This window comes from Chrysemys picta, chromosome 6, assembly GCF_011386835.1.
Source record: "Chrysemys picta bellii isolate R12L10 chromosome 6, ASM1138683v2, whole genome shotgun sequence".
Classification (NCBI taxonomy): Eukaryota; Metazoa; Chordata; order Testudines; family Emydidae; genus Chrysemys; species Chrysemys picta.
Window position 1 is genome coordinate 115,114,930 of NC_088796.1, and position 17,957 is coordinate 115,132,886.

Here is a 17,957-nt window from a genome sequence, read left to right on the forward strand (position 1 = left end):
TTCCCTGAAGTGATTTTGGCCCAAAACTCTGTTTTATCCATTCCATCATTTCTAGTTTCTTTACTACTTCATCATTAATATACGATGCTACTCCACCACCTTTATCTGGTCTTTATTTTCCTCTTTCCTGAATAGCACATACATTTCAATACCTGTACTCCAGTCATGACTACTATTCCATAATGTTTCTGTTATCCCTATACTATCTGGTTTTACTTCCTGCATCAGTAGTTCTAGTTCCCCCATTTTGTTACCCAGGTGCCTTGCAGTGGTGTACAAACATATTAGTGGTTTCTGCCCTGGACTGTCCCCTTCTGGCATTTCAGCCATTCTGCCTCGCCTCCTTCTCTCAGTACTTGTGGTATGGGACAATGGTGACTTGGGCCGCTGGCTGCGTCACACTGTATTTCCACCCCTTCCAGTGTATTAGTGTGCCACACAAATAATGTCTAACAAAATTATGGCAACAAACATCTTCCACCTCTCTTTCCATGGCCCACAGAACTTCCCCTGGGAGTCCCTCATCAAAAACAGAGTAAGCACCATCTACCCCTCCCAGACTTGAGCTTTTAGTCAATCTTAGGTTCTCACCAATTCTCTTATCTACTATGGAACCTCTAGCAAAGGGCTTCATCCCAGGAATCCTGCCATTCTTTCAAGGCCCACCACAGGAGCCAACTTTGCTTCTGTGGCTTCTCTCACAGTTCTCACTCTGCCTGGTTCCTGTCAGGGTCTTCCTACAGAGCAGAAACTCCAAACTACCTCTCTCCTGGTGTCCCTCTCCCAGCTATACTGAACTTTTAATTCCTCCAGATCTGAAGCACCCTCCAGGTGTAACACGGTGACACTAACAGAACTATCAGGCCCTACTTAACCCCTTGTTGGCCAATGTGGAATTTATACACTCCATAGCAATCTCCCTCTATATGGAAGTCCTTCCCTTAATTATCTACTAATTTGTAATGACCCTCTCTTTTTTAACCTTTGTATGTTTTGAGGAGAGAGGACAGAAACTGATAAGCTATTCAAGGAACAGAAGTGCAGTTGAAATAGTCACTTAAACATTCCCAATAAAAAGGGCTCAAATGATTTACTCTAGTTTTCAGCTCTAGAACTGTTGTAACATATCTTCCCATTGTATTCCCCGTTGAAAGAAATGCAGTGTGAGGACTTTCTTACAACCTACAAAGTGAAAATGACTTGAAGCACTTTATAACCAGAGCAGACAATAAGGCCATTGGCTCTCTCAAACCAGTATTCCAGAATCCCAGCCATGGAACACAATGAAGAGAAGAATGTTGCTGGCAAATCAGCATTGGAATCCATTATTATGGAGTATCATCACTTAGAGGACTAATCCCTTGGGATTCTCCACTATTAAGCTTCCCCATGCCCCCTCCCCGCCTCTCCAATTATGGGGAAAAAAATAACCAACATTTTCCCCTACTTTGCTTCCTAGGTCTTAAGCATTTATTCCTTAAGCATTTATTAATCCTTGGCAGCATGACCCCAAAGCTTACCAAGTTTCCTAATAACCTCATGAGAGCCTATGAGGTCAGTTAATAAAGCACTTAAGCATGTGCTTAAATTTAAATAAACACTCAGCTCCCATTTAAGGCAATGGGATTTAAGCAGTGCTTAAGTGCTTTCAGTAGGGAAGGGGGAATGCTATAGCATTAGATATTTGAAAGTTCCGCTTATGGCAACTGGCTCACTTTTATGAATACTATTGTGATATATTTCAAAGAAATCCCCAAAAGGCTAGAAGCATGATTTACCACATTCAGAAGCATGTGTGGCCAGTGACCTGGCTGTTGGGAGAGGCTAGCTCCCCCCTCCCCTTTTGCCTGAGGCCCCTTCTCCCCCCCCCCCCCCCCGCAGGAGCCCAGTGCCCCCCACCATGGCCCCCAGCCGGCACAGTCGCAGCACCCTCAGCCCCATAGTGCCAGGCAGCCGGGAAGCACAGTCCGCACACTGGCCTGGCAGCACAGCCCCAGTGCCAGCAGTCCTGAGGCCCTGTGGCAGGTTGGCCAGGCCAGCCAGCCTTGGCCAGGCCAGCCAGCCTGGGCCAGGGGAGAGGGTCTTGGGAGTGGAGCGTGGGCGGGGCCATGCCAGGCTGTTTGGGGAGGCACAGCCTCCCCCGGCATATGATAGCCACTGCCCATGTTCAGAAGCTTTTCAAATTTGCCCCCCCCCCCCCACCAGCCTCATCTAGATGCTCCTCATAGACTCATAGACTTTAAGGTCAGAAGGGACCATTATGATCATCTGGTCTGACCCCCTGCATGCTGCAGGCCACAAAACCCTTCCCTGGACTCTGCCGTTGAAGTCCCCAATTCTGTGTTTTAGTGACTTCAATCGGCAGAGACCCTCCTGCTAGTGATCCCTGCCCCATGCTGCGGAGGAAGGCGAAAAACCTCCAGAGGCTCAGCCAATTTACCCTGGAGGAAAATTCCTTCCCGACCCCAAATATGGCGATCAGTAAGACCCCGAGCATGTAGGCAAGAGTCTCTAGTCTGACCCCTGTTGGCCATTATACTATTTACGTACCATTGCTTGGTTTTCCTTGGCTACTATGTTTTACCATTAAACCATTCCCTCAATAAACTTATCTAACTTAATCTTAAAACCAGACAGGTCCGTCGCCCCCACCGTTTCCCTCGGAAGGCCGTTCCAATATTTCACCCCTCTGACGGTCAGAAACCTTCGTCTAATTTCAAGCCTGAACTTCCCCACGGCCAGTTTATATCCATTCATTCTCGTGTCCACATTAGTACTAAGCTGGAATAGTTCCTCTCCCTCCCTTGTATTTATCCCTCTGATATATTTAAAGATAGCAATCATATCCCCCCTCAGCCTTCGCTTTGTCAGACTAAACAACCCAAGCTCCTCTAGTCTCCTTTCATACGACAGGTTTTCCATTCCTCTGATCATCCTAGTCGCCCTTCTCTGCACCCGTTCCAGTTTGAGTTCATCTTTTTTAAACATGGGAGACCAGAACTGCACACAGTACTCCAAATGAGGTCTCACCAGCGCCTTATACAACGGAAGCAGGACCTCCTTATCCCTACTAGATATCCCTCGCCTAATGCATCCCAAGACCGCATTGGCTTTTTTTACCGCCACATCACATTGTCGACTCATAGTCATCCTGCGGTCTACAAGGACCCCTAGGTCCTTCTCCTCTTCCGTTACTTCTAACCAATGCGTCCCCATCTTGTAACTAAAATTGTTATTAGTCATCCCCAAGTGCATCACCTTACACTTTTCACTATTAAATTTCATCCTATTTCTGATACTCCAATTCACAAGCTCATTCAAGTCTCCCTGCAGAATATCCCTATCCTCCTCCGAATTTGCAACGCCTCCCACCTTCGTATCATCAGCAAACTTTATCAGCCCACTCCTGCAATCGGTTTCGAGGTCAGTTATAAATAGATTAAATAAAATGGGTCCCAAAACCGAACCTTGAGGCACTCCACTAGTAACCTCCCTCCAACCCGACAGTTCACCCTTTAATACGACGCGCTGCATTCTCCCCATTAACCAATTCCTTATCCACCTCTGGATTTTCATATCGATCCCCATGTTTTCCAGTTTAACCAATAATTCCTCATGGGGTACAGTATCAAACGCTTTACTGAAATCCAGGTATATTAGGTCCACCGCATTTCCCTTATCTAATAAGTCCGTTACTTTCTCAAAGAAGGAGATCAGATTCGTTTGGCACGATCTGCCCTTCGTAAAACCATGTTGTAATTTATCGCAATTGCCATTAACCTCAAGGTCCTCAACTAGTTTCTCTTTCAGAATTTTCTCCAGCACCTTGCACACTACAGATATTAAACTAACAGGCCTGTAGTTACCCGGATCACTTTTTTTCCCTTTCTTGAAAATAGGAACCACGTTAGCTATTCTCCAGTCTAACGGGACCACCCCCGAGTTTACAGATTCATTAAATATTATCGCTAATGGGCCTATTTCCCGTGCCAATTCCTTCAATATTCTCGGATGAAGATTGTCCGGTCCTCCCGACTTAGTCCCATTAAGGTGTTAAAGTTTTGTTTCTACCTCGGATATGGTAATCCCCCATCCTGTATGCCCCTCTGTAATGGTGCTAGTATCCCTAATACCTTCATTGGCCTCATTAAACACTGATGCAAAATATTCATTGAGATATTGCGCCATGCCTAGATTATCTTTAATCTCCTCTCCGGCTATAGTCTTCAGCGGTCCCACTTCTTCTTTCTTTGCTTTCTTCCTATTTATATGGCTGTAAAACCTTTTACTATTGCTTTTAATTCCCCTCGCTAGGTCCAACTCTACACGGCCTTTGGCCTTTCTCACTCTATCTCTACATTCTCTGACTTCACTAAGGTAAGTTTCCTTACTGATCCCTCCCCTCTTCCACTCTTTGAACGCTTTCTGTTTTTTCCTAATCACCCCTTTGAGTCGGTCGCTCATCCAGCTCGGTCTAAATCTCTTGCTTAGTAATCTTTTTCCCTTTTTGGGGATACAGGCCTCAGACAACTCATGCATCTTTAACTTAAAGTAATCCCAGGCTTCTTCTGCCTTTAGATCCATTAATATGTTTGCCCAATCCACTTCCCTTACCAGTCCCCTTAATTTGTTAAAATTGGCCTTTTTAAAATTATAAACCCTAGTCTTTGACTTAATTCTGTTACTCCTTCCATTTAGTTTAAACCGAATTAGCTCATGATCACTGGAGCCCAAGTTGTCCCCCACTACCACTTCCTCAACGAGGTCCTCACTACTTACCAGAATCAAATCTAAAATGGCCTCCTCCCTTGTCGGTTCAGCTACCACTTGATGAAGGAATTGATCAGCAAGCACATCTAGGAACATCTGAGCCCTATTATTGCTACTAGCGTTTGTTCCCCAATCTATATCCGGGAAGTTAAAGTCCCCCATAATTACACGGTTTCTATTAGTATTTACTTCCCTAAATACGTTAAATAGTTCCTTATCCATATCCTGGGTCGATCCCGGTGGTCTATAGCACACCCCAAGCACTATCCCTGGAGAGGCTCTAGTAGTCCTTTTACCCAGTGTGAGTATTGCCCAGACGGACTCCTATCATATGCTCCTCTGATGCACTGTAATTTTTCCTTAATGATTTTTTATTCAGTTATTTACAAGGTGCTGAAATAAAATACTCATTGGTAGATCCTAGCCTCAACCTTAGCAGCTTTTTAACAGATAGATACTCTGCTGGCCACCCTCAGGAGTAGTCGTCATCATTTTTAATGATGAATTACAGATTTTTATTAGTAGCTCAGCTACTTTGTTCTTCACTTCCTTTGGAATTTTTGGATGAAAGCCATTCAGTCTGTATGATTTATTGCAATTTAATTTCTACAGTTGTTGCATCTCTATCTCTTCGCTACCTGTACAGTGTAATTCTAGGATAATTATTTCCCCATCATCCTGCATGGGGAAAACTCGAAGATATTTTAGTTTCTCTGCAATGTACTGATCTTCTTTCTAGCCTGGCTGTTTAGCAGATACACTGAGCTTCATTCTCATTTACACGAAGGCCCCTTTACATTACTCTGGTATTGGACCTTAATGCAAATGAAAGTCAGGCCCATTGACTCTCTGTAGTCTGACTACTTCTGTCCTTAGTGAACGTTTTGCTCACTTTACACATTCAGATTCCCTCATAAACTTGCCTAATACCATTTTCACATGTTCCCTGCCAAAGCTGAATAGGACTAAGAATGCAAAATTTGAGGCTGAAAAGAATTTTTCTGAATGTAGAGGCTGAATGTAGAGGAAAGGGGATGGGAAAGGAAAGGTCAAAAATCTGTCTTATATACTGTGGTACAACCTTAATCAGTCAGAACCATGGCTCTATAATAAAGGCAATCATATATCAAAGTTATCATCACCTTCCACTATTACTATATAGAGAGTTTTCCTTTTTCCTTTTGTCTCTAGTGTATTTATCTATCTGATCTAAGCACTCCTCATTACTTGCCAATTTCCCCCTTCTCCTAGTCTTAACATTTGCAACAAATCAATTTTTTTTGTTTATTAAAAAGTTGAAAGCTATCACTTCTATTCTGAAAAAAAAATTACAACCCTCCAACCCATACCATCTTTTCATCTACAGACGGAGGATGGTTAATTGCCCTAGTCTGGCTGGCTGTGTGTGGAGTTAAGTATTTCCAAAGAACTGCTAACAGAGAACTTTGAATTAAATCTTGTTCCTAAAGATTGCTGTTCTCAATCTTCCCGCAGTTCCTTGCATCATTGGCAGATGAGTACTATAACCACAGAATCAGTTCCAGCTCTCAGAATAAATTTTCCTCCATATCTCATGAGATTTGACATCCCCATCCTTTTAGGCAAATTATCTTGAGATACTATAATCCCTACCTATACAGCCTATGTAGTACATCACAAGTGGCTCCCCCTCTATCGAAACTGCTTGTACAGTACATGAGGAAAAACATATCCTTTTCTAAATATATTGGAAGACCAGTACCACATGTGAAAATGTCCCTCTTCTCCTCATTGGTCTCCTTGCATCATGACACTAGCTTCCTTAGGGCACCTATTTATGAAGTATTCTGGTGAACATCATTTGTAGAAGTTTATTAACCTTGGACACAAGTGTTTTTGTTTTTTTTTAAATCTGGGCTTTAAAAGTCTCAAGTTCCTTGCACAGATAGATATATCTGTATGTGTGTTGGGGAGGAATATATCTGTAAGACACATGGGAAGCAATTTTATATTCTCCACTCTTTGCAATAAACTGGGTACAAGCTGGATACGCTCGCTGACTTCACTGCTGCAGCCACCATCTCCTGTCCATCTGCTTCCACTGACCTCCCTTAGCTCCACCTTGTGGACTGGTTTCTTGCATCACCTTATTCAACACACCAAGCTCATTAATTTTCAAACTTTGTTTACATGCTCAGCTCTTACTCAGATGCCAGTAAGAGTTCAACTGGAATTGATTTAAGCAGAAAGTCAAAAATTAGGAAAAAACATAACTGACCTAGAAAAGAAATAAGTTTTTTTTTTCATTAAGTTAAAAGTGGTTTAAAAAAATCTGTTAAAAGCATATTCATTTCTTAGGGCCACATTCTGGTACATAAGCATTGCCATACTGAATCAGACCCAAGATCCATTTAGTGAAGTATCCTGTCCAACAGTGGCCAGTACCAGATGCTTCAAAGGAAGGTGTACGAACACTGCAATAGGCAAAAGAGTAATCTTCGCCCCCAGCCCCCTTCCCATACACACACCGGTATCATTGTCTCCAATAACGAGATTGGCTTAAAACTTGAAGTATGGAAGTTTAATGTCCTTCCAAATTTGTTATGATCAATTATGACAACTCTAGTCTTGGACCCATATAAATCTGGAGTGACTCTAGTAGTGTCGGTAATATTCCAAATTCACTCCTTTCTGGGAGCAAAATTAGGTCTATAATTTAGAAATAATTCTTAACCGTAAGCCAAAGCCTGTGCCTTCATAGAGTTATCACTTTTCTCTACAAGGTTATATCCCTTACAGAAAGGGAGGGCTCTGAAAGAATGACTGTAAGCAGCTTCAGTTAGAACAATTACCAAAAAGTCTGATGACAACAACATTTTTGATGGGGAATGACAGTAAAGTGGATATAAATACTTGAATTACAAATCCCTAACATATGGATGATTGGGAAATAACGAACCGAAAGCCATGATCGATAGTCTAAAACCCTGAAACTCCCCTCCCCCCCCCCCCCCGATAATGTAAAAAAAAAAAAAAAGGCTGAATTTTCAAAAACAGTCACTATGCCTTTCAAAAATTCATATCAATCTGTAAGGCTTGGTCTACACTACCCCCCTAATTCGAACTAAGGTATGCAACTTCAGCTACGTGAATAACGTAGCTGAAGTCGAAGTACCTTAGTTCGAACTTACCTTGGTCCACACTCGGCAGGCAGGCTCCCCCGTCGACTCCGCGGTACTCCTCTCGCCGAGCTGGAGTACCGCAGTCGACGGCAAGCACTTCCGGGTTCGACTTATCGCGTCCAGACTAGACGCGATAAGTCGAACCCAGAACTTCGATTTCCAGCCGTCGAACTAGCTGGTAAGTGTAGCCAAGGCCTAAGGTTCTCTTGACATGTTCTTGTAAGAGAAAACAACAGCCTCTAAGTTAGTTATGACAGGTTTATAGACAAATGGTTCTCCAAATCTAATGGCGTGAACAACTGCCTGCAACCACTGAAGTCAGAAGACCAATGTGCCCATGGATTTCCCATCAGATGGGCACAAAAGCAAGTGTGAATATACAAAAGCTAAACACAGCCACTGCAAAAGCTTCTTTTAAAAATGCCACCAGCCTCAACATTTCAAAAGTCATGTTCAAAACACATTGGGCTAAATTCTCAATCCTCCTTCATGAACATGCTTCCTAAATCTATAATAAAGTATACATGCATTAGATAGTTGTTTTAACACAGCATGTATTAGAAAATGACAAGGAATAGAGAGCAGGTCACTGGGCTCCAAAGAAGACAGAGTTCCCCAAGGCCTGATGAGAGAGATGGGGGTTCAGTGGGAGCAAGAACTATCTCCCACACACACATACACGCTTCCCTGTTGAAACCAAAGAGTCTGTTTTACTCCAAACAAATCAGCAGCAGTAGGGCTGGGGAGTTGCTATGCTTCACTTCCATCCTCAGGTCGGGGGATGAGGCAAGGGTATCCTTGAAAAAGAGGGGGGAAGCCTGGGGACAGGAGTCACTCCTTCTCCTTTTCCGATTGGATTGAGCATGAGGCCCTTAGAACACCCCACTGTCCACCTCTTGACGAAGGCTTTGAAAAGCGAGGTCCAGTGAGGGTTCAAGGCAATAGGTAAATTCAAAAGGATATTCATATTTAGGGGTGGGGAAGTCATCCTTCATTGCCATAACCACATATTAGGATGGGTTTTGAATCTAACTGCCTGGGTCCTGGCCACCAGTCCGGGGGGCTCTGCATTTTAAATGAAGCTTCTTATTTACTTTACATGCAACAATAATTTAGTTATATATTATAGACTTATAGAAAGAGACCTTCTAAAAATGTTAAAATGTATTACTGGCCCGCAAAACCTTAAATTAGAGTGAATAAATGAAGACTCGGCACACCACTTCTGAAAGGTTGCCGATCCCTGAGCTAGACTTTCCCAAAGAAAGAAAGCCTAGTCAACTTCTCCATTGCTTGTCTCTGCTTTCTGTGGCATAGTCTCATCACTGCGCCAACAACAGTTATTTACATTAGCGTAACTGTGGTTCTTGCAGATGTTTTGTCCAAGCGGAGTCGAGGAAGAACCAAAGCCTATCTGTTTTGCAGGTGGCGGAAATTTTGGAAAGGGGAGGACAGCAGTAGCAGTGCTACGTTTTTCCTGACTGGGATTCACTCTTGGAACAGCCTAAAGAAAGCAAGGTCTAGCTCCCAGAATTGGCCACCATGTATTTCTATCCTGCCAGGACTTCATCAAGTCTCCAATTCAAAATGTGTCATAACAACTGCAACTCTAAACACCATTCACTGTGATGCTATATCATTTCCTCAGGAATAAGAGACAGGGAAATGTACAGTAGGGGAATGATATAATAGGAACAAAGTAATTAGCAGGTAGAATGGAGAAAGATGCAGCTAACAGATGCATAATGGCAGATGAAGGTCATCCCACCAAAACAAAGGGGACATCAATGAGCACAAGAACATTGGAGGACATTTCTATGAGTGTGGTCCCACAATGAATATTCAGTCATGACAGGGCAGCCAGAGAAGGCAGCTGCTAGGGAAAGGGCTGAAGTGAATTTCCACTTTCTTCTGAGAGGCAGAGATTTGGGACCTGAACTAAAAACCATTGTACTCAATGTGAGCCTTTGCATGGACTTCAATGGGTATTAGATTGGACTCTTGCCTGTGATGTATGCCAAGCTTTTCAAAGCTGTAGCCTGGTGTGTTTGAAATAATTGTGTCTTTGTTTTCCGTTGCTATTTTATTTCTATAACCAAAACTGAGCCATTTCTTGGACACCAGCTAGGGTGACCAGATGTCCTGATTTTATAGGGACAGTCGTGATTTTTGGGTCTTTCTTATATAGGCTCCTATAAGCCCTCACCCCCATCCCAGTTTTTCACACTTGCTGTCTGGTCACCCTAACACGAGCTGCTTTATGTGCTTAAAGCATACCATTGCAGCATTACGTGGACTATCTAGCCTCCTCAATATGTTAAACATAGTCATCACAAGTGAGGCTAAGAGAAATTAGATTGTTTTGTAGGACGCTTATGATTCTGCTATGACCCCTTTGAAATATTTCAAACCCAGATACCTTCAGCTAGAAGATGGGTTAAAAAACCCCAAAGCTCAAAAGTTTTAATGCTTAAAAACAATGTATATAAAGAGTTGGCTTGTTTGTTTAAAAAACATCATAAATAACTTATTTACTCCCTTGCTACATAGAAGCAATACAGTTTGTATACTAATTATTCCTCTTCATCCTGGCTGTAAGACATCCATCTTGTAGTTAATCATAGTAACATTATATTAAAATGAGATGGTGAAGACCACAAATCCTTCTGTTCAGTCTAATTCAGACTATTTCAAATTCACTAGTGTGGCTACAGAGGAGAAAATTAAGCTAGTGTTTTTACATATATTTGTTACACCATGCATTTGGTTTTCAGTTTGAGGGCAAAAGAGCCTCCCTTCAGACAACTGAATATTATGTTACATCAATTCTATAACTGAAAAGTAATTTACTTTCTTTCCTAGGAACCAGGCAATAAATAACTGATACGGAAAAACTAGATACTCATCTTATTCAGTCATTCATTTTGCTAGGGAAAATATAATTTCACTTTATTAATATAATGTCACCTGAAGTCTAGGGAATATATGCCACTTAATGTCTCTTACATCCTACCGTAAAAGGCTATTTTTCCTATATATTAAGGAACAAGTATTTACAACAAAGAGCAACTGAAATTTTATTCACAATCAGAAGAAACAAAGATATTTTATTATAAAAGGTAAATTATTTTATTTCAATGTGCTATTTACATTTTTGTAAAATAGTTGTCTTAAAAAAAAGTCACTCAGTAAATCCCTTCCCGGTGTAAGGCCTATTAATCAAAAAATTGTTTTGACACAAACAACTGTTATAAGAATTACTACAACGAAATAACTAACAGCACATCCATACGTGAATGAAACCCTCTGCAATATACAGATAGTGACATCTATTTTAAGCATCAAAGGGAATTACAGATTAGCCCTTTCATCAAATAGTCACGCGAGATTATTTCAAATGCTGTTTCCTGAAAGAAAACACACAGACACTTGCATTCTACCAACAGAAATTGGGTCACTGAAATGCCACTACACAGCACTGCTTACAGTTTGGTCTTCTATGTCTTTTTTTCATATTGACTGAATAGCTAAGAAAATAGGCATATCCTCAGGGATCAGAATGCATATGAAGTTGTATGCAACCTAAATTAGTTTTTTTTTTTTTTTTGAAAACTACAAAGCATAGCTTTTTAAAAAGAACTTTAACATCCAGAAAGAATGTATTCTTATGAATAAAATCCGTCATCTGACTTGTATGTTGCATGAAACAAATCTTAAGAAGTGTCTATAGCATTAACTATTTCGGCTTCATTTGTTCTGGAGTTCACCACATTTATTTTAATAGATTTTAAATAGTCATTTGTCTAAGTGGTTCTTCCAGAAAAAGTGTGTACTTGTTTCTTCTGAATTAGAAAATAATAAAATTCCAAAGATTGATTCCAAATATCTGACCTGAAGAATGTATTGGAAAACAGTTACCATACTGTTTAGAATAGAAAAACAATCCATAAGAATTCATAATTAGACAGGCTTAGATCAAAATCAGTCTACTAATGGCATAGGCATGTCAATCCAAGATTAGCTAGCAATTGTGCACCAATTTTTTAAATGTCCTGAATATACATACTGTATCTGAATTGATAAGTGTGTTGAGAGATCTACTTAATTTAATGTGATCTGTCTGTTAAAAACCCACTAAATTACAATTAGTGTCATAACACAAATGGCCTGTTGGGAAGAGGACCGTTATCAGTGGAGTATTAACAATCTGTGTCATTGTACTGAAATAGATCCACTTCATTTGCCCAAATCTGGATTATTATTTTTTAAATGTTGGCAACAAAGTTACAAGATATTGCACCTGCTCACTGAGGACTAGTTGATCACACAACATATGGCCTGATACCAAGCCTACTGAAGTCAATGGGCTTTGGCTCAGTCTTCTAGACAGCCTCAAGGAATAAAAATCAAGAGACAACTGTCAAAAACAAAATATCCTACTAGCACACATTGTCAATGAATAGCAACATTCACTAGATTTTTAGGTCCACACATTATAACCAGATGCCATGTTTCTATTATTCTGATTTTTTTTTTAAATAACCAAAGTACCAACATGCACAGAGTTGAATTTCTAAAATATATCATCAGGTCTCTGAGCCCATTCCCTCCCCTGCCCCCCTCCCATCTTTTGATTTTAGAAGAGGAGAATAATTTCACAAACTATGAAAATCAAAAATTAATCTGCTCCTAAATTTTCACTGTATCACCTCAAAATGTACAGTATTATTCATAACTACATGTTACCATTAGGAATGTAGAGTTTACAGATAGCTATCTGGCACTGACAAGCTTCTCCGACACTTTGTATTGCATCACCTCCCCTTCCTACTGCACAGGAAAACATTTCCACCTAGAGCCCTTTTATAGAATGTCTAAGAAAAAAAAAATGCAGCAGAATATCTGCTATCATATCAAAACACACAGCTCACATGTGGCCCTATCACACATTGCTATGTCTTCATGTTTGTTAGTCTTAATGAGTGACCAGATCTCAAAGAAGTTAAATATAGTGTTCAATTTCCTCTGTTCATCTTATATTAGAGACATAACAGACCTGCACAGTTTAGCCAATTTCAGAATGTTTAGATTTTAAATAAGTAAGTAATTGAGAAGGGTGAGAATCATTTCTGAATTAATATTTAACGACCAGTAAGAGTCAGGACATTCATAGACGTATCACTACACATACTCTCTATCAGAATAGACTATGCAGCAGCCATTCATTGACAGGGATGCCCATTCCTGGAATGGGTGTTGTCTCTAATAGAATCCTGTGTTTTGATTTTGGGGAGCAGCCAGTTCCTTTTAAATTGTCTAAATTTATTGGCATATGATAGCTTTGCAAAATATTTACTTCCTTCTGCTCCAACTTTGCTATGGTGTTTTTTTGTCTGTGCATGACCATTGAGTGCCACCACATCTAGTGTACATATAGTGCACATAACATACAGTTACCACAGAACGGTTACCCTGTTAGAAATATTTCACACTGTGGTTCTCTCCATCTGTGGAACACAGTTGTACAAAGCAGGGTGAGGCTTAAGAACTACAGTATATATGTGTTTTACAAGTCCTGGTTTACTTTTCTCAATGACTAAGTGATTTTCATGTTTGTAGCTTCATTCAACCTAATGAACCATGCACAGCTTTTTAGTTTTCATGTCAAAGCCACAAACCTCTACTGTACCTCCCTCCTCCCAATTTACAATTGTATGTATTTTGGAAATATTTGACCTTTTACTTAAAAAAAATAAAATAAAAAGGGTCATCTTGTTTTTGACATGGCAATGATTTGGAATAGTATGGCAAATATGACAGTCACATATGATAATGGTGAGAGCACACTGATTCCTCTGTCCTGTCCTATAGAAAGCTAGGGAAAGAAATGTTTAAGATCATTTGATGTGTATTATTACTCCAGACAGTATTTCCCAAATGTTGACATTTAAACTTTGCACTCAGCAAGACTCATTGATGGTATAATGGCTCCTGGGTTGGTTATTTGCTTGTCTTATTAGCATCCTGTTTCATGCAAGATCTAGGCTCCAGCACTTCTATTTGGAGAGGTCCTCCTTAAAACACCGCACATGCAAAATCTGCAGTGTTGTGTCAGATCACCACAGGCTCTCAGAAGTAATTAAACATGCAGGCTCTGAGAGGCACATTTCCCATCGTACTTGGCACAGGTGTGGCAGCCCCTGTATGCCAGTTACTAAAGAAATTAAAAAAACCAAAACACACCTGTATCAGATCAAAGTCCAAGCAGGGGGCTGGCTCCTGCTCTCATTGAAATAGGAACGGGATCCAGCTCCATTTGCCTTAGTTATTTCTACAGTAGTTTGTCCTTCTCCTTTAATTCCTTTCCACCCCTCCACCACCAGCACCACAAGGGGTGGGGGTTACCCGTGCACATTCCTTTCAACCTGCACCACCCACTAGCCTCCAGGATGGAGGGCCTGCCTAGGTGTTTTTGGCAATAATCCCTGGCAATGGAGGTTTCCCCAGGCCCAGGTTACAACCCACCTCCCCTTTCTCACCTCCAGTCACCTGCATCCTGTCAGGCAAAGGGCAGGGCTCCCTCCTCCTCATTACAGCACAGGACAATCCCTCCTATGGGCCCCACAGAAGCTAAGACTAGGAAAACACATGAAGGGGGCGAGGGGGAATAGGGTAGGAAGGAGAATAGAGCGGGGGGGGGGGGCAGGGAATGAGCCTCCGCCCTGCCTATGCTGCCCAGGAGGCAGAGCAGAGATTTGAGGCGCTCTCCCGGGCAGCGCCAGGTTCCCAAGTGCGGAGGGGGGCGGGTTTGGGAAGCCGCGTCTCCAAGGTCCCAGCGAGCGGAGCCCGGGAGCGCGGACCCCGCGGCACAGCTGTGTCTGAGCGCACGGTGGGAGATGGGAACCCGGCCGCGCCTTCCCGGCCCCAGCAGGTGCCGGCGGCTGCCGACCCTGGTGCGCTCCGCAGCGTCTCGGTCTGTTCATTCTCCCCACGGTGGCAGCGCTCCCCAAGAGCCTCTAGCGGCAGAAAGGAGCAGAGCAACCCGGCAAGTCTCCGGAGTTGAATCCTTCCGGACAGCTCTCGCGGCGCTGGCTGGCGGGCAGATGGGTGTAGGTGCAACCCCTGTGCTCTTTGGGTTCTCCCCTTCCCCACCCCTCTGCAGGTCTGCTCGACGCGCATTGCTGCCTAAGAGCCATAAGGACATGGGGCTTCGATGCCAGCCACAAATGCGGAAAGCCAAATAAATAGAAGTGGGAGGGAAGGGGAAGGGGAAATCCTGGTGTTAAGATCTCACTGTTGCCATTAAGCACCCAAAAGTGCAGCGACAAGACACTTCCCCATCGCCATCCCTCGTCGCCACCTGCAACATCCTTTCTAATTAGAATGCCAATAACTTTGATTGCAGGAGCAGAGAGGAATCTGCCAACAGCCAGAGAGTGGATGAGAGCGGGGAGGGGCGATTTCATTTTTGATTGCATTTATTCCCCCCCCCCCCCGCAAGTTATTTCTTCTCTAAATATCCGAAAAGGACCCCAACTGTGTGCCCCCCCCTTCCTTCACTTACCTTGAGGCGGTCCTAATTATCCTTAATGTCCTTAAAACAAACGAGGTGGGACGCAGTCAGACCGCAGACTTGCTACTGAGTCCACAGTTCCCCCCCTTCGGCGAAAGGAGACAGGACCCAAACCAGCTGAGAAATCTTGGCCGGTCCGAATGCTCCCGGGGCTCCGACAACCCACAGCACCGACGGGTCCCTCTCGCCTCCTTTACAACTTGGCTTGCATTTAAAATTCTCTTCTTTCCCTTCGCAGAAAATCAAGACCAACTGCCTAGATCAGACAGGACCGAACTGGGGGAGGAAGGGGACCACCCCCAGCCTTGCCTTCTCCTCTTCTTTAATTGAGAAATTCTCTCTTCCTGCCCCTCCGCTCAGCCCCGGCGCGGAGAGGGGGCCCGGCGGTCCCCAGGCGAGGGGCTCTCCCTATGCCTTTCCAGGGGAGTCCTTACAGGGAGGAAACTTTCAGGGGCTGCTGAAGCAGGAGCAGCAATGGCAGAGGCAGCGCCAGCCCTAGGTGAGGCTGGGAGGGGGCGAGAGGGAGAGCTGCTCCTTCCAGGGCTGTAACGCGCACACCGGCAAGTCCCGCAGCAGCAAGAAGCGGGGCGGGGGGGGCAGATAAATGAAAAATAAAATAAACGCGCCACAAAAACAGCAAACAAGCCACCAAGGACTCCTCGGGAATTAGCAGACTCTGCAACAAGGCAGCCGAAGTCCTTCCCCCGCGAGCCCCACCGGCTTCTCTCAGGCTGCTGCCTGGTCTGGCAATTACCACCCGCTACACTGGAGGAAGGCAGGCAGCTCTTAACCCCTTCCGCCCCACCCTACCCACTTCTACGGGAAGGAACCGCGGCGCCGGCTGCGGCCGCCGCTTCTCCTCTCGCTGCGGGTGCAGTTTGCATTGAAGTCCAAGGCAATCCCGCATCCCTTAGAATAGCGGCGCCCAGGCATCCCCAGCTTTGCCTCCCGCAGGTTCTCCCCCTTCGAAGGCAGCTAAGAAACGTCTGCCTCTGCCTTCGCCCGCCGTGCCGGGTAGTGTCGGTTGGCATTGGTGTGTGGCAAGCCGCCTGCGTGTTTCTAACTTTTTATCTGCGGTTCTATAGCGGGTTAGACGGTAGCAGGTGGATCGCTCAGCTGGTAAAGGGGAGGGGTGAGGCGAGGGAAAGACCCGGCCACCTTAGCAGCCATTTCCAAGCGGTGCACGGGGCAGAGCTGCCGGGAAGCTCGTGACTTGCACCTGCCTAGGTTTATCCTCTCCTCCCTGCCACCCCGGCTCGGGCGCTGCTGCTCGCAGGAGGGGGCCGGTTGAGCCAGCCAGTGGCCGGAGGAGGCAAAGGAGCGATTGCTAAGTAATACAGGCAAGAGCTCCTTTCCATTCCCGGGTCACGGGGGGCAGTTGCCCCGGTGTAGAGTCTCTCAGGGAATGGGGGTCCCCCCCCCAGTAAAGGCTGTAAGATTCAGCGTGCAGCGATTAGGGTAAAACTTCTGGTGACTATTGCACAGGGAGAGAGGGGCGTGTGTGTGTGTGTGGACAGTGCGTGTCCTTGCCCTGCGATAGCCCTAGCGCTGGAAGCTGAATCGAGTGAAGAGCTTTAGCTAGGAGGCCCACCCCCCTTCCTTCCCTGGGAGCCGGGACAGCTTTCCCAGTCCCATCGCGTTCACGTGCCCTGCAGGTAGTTGACAGCGCCGCTGGCCAGAGGGATAGGAGCGGCTGATCGCTGCTTTCTAGCCCTGTGTCCATCTCCGCCACGAAGTCCGAGGAGCCGGGGCTGGGGCCGCTTTGAGGAGGATAAAGAACATCGTCCTTCCTCAGCTGGTAATGAACGTGCCAAAGGAAGCCACCAGACAGGGTACGACTGGGAGAGGAGCTGCAGCCGGGGGAGAGGGAGGAAAGCTGCTCTCCAAGGTGCTGGGCTCGCATGTGGTGGGGAGGATGCTGCCACGGGCATGAAGTCAAGCCCTAAGGGGGGCAAGGTGGGTGGGCAAGACAAACAAGCGGTGCTAGCAGGAAGCGTAACCGATGCTGATTGCGTTGGTTCCCGATCTGAGTTCCTCTTAGCATCGCAGGGCAGGGAATTGTGTGCGCAAGGTATGACGCCAGCGTCTGTCTCTTTCCAACATCATCCAGAAAAATTTGGACAAAGACATAGATATGCACCAGCCCTTGATGAGTGAATGCTGTCAGATACAGCCTCCAACAAGCGAGGGAAAATCTGAACCTGTCTCAAGCATCGCTGAGAAAGCAAGCAGCAAGTTTCTTTGCGGCTTCTTAAAATCCTGGAGAGCTGGTCGTGAAGAACTCCAGCGAAAACATTCGGAAGTTGACCTTTTCCAAGGTTCAACTGGACTCGGATCCTTCTACCAACAGACGGTTCATAGGAGTGTCCTTAACCTGGGTCGGGTCATTTGTAACAGCCCGGACCCATCTCCATTTTGAATAGGGAAATACTTACAAAAATTGTTTAATATTA

General features: G+C 44.4%; 1 protein-coding gene across 2 annotated transcripts in view; it reads right to left on the bottom strand.

Annotated features, from left to right (window-relative positions):
* Positions 1-16,232, bottom strand: part of LINGO2 (leucine rich repeat and Ig domain containing 2) — a 760,588-nt gene extending 744,356 nt beyond the window's left edge. The window contains exon 1 of one of the 2 annotated variants that reach the window (XM_005294759.4): positions 15,496-16,232. The gene's annotated coding sequence lies outside the window, so the exon portion shown is untranslated. The remainder of the gene's footprint in view (positions 1-15,495) is intronic. The other variant, XM_005294758.4, reaches the window with a different exon arrangement.
* Between the last annotated feature and the right edge of the window lie 1,725 nt (positions 16,233-17,957).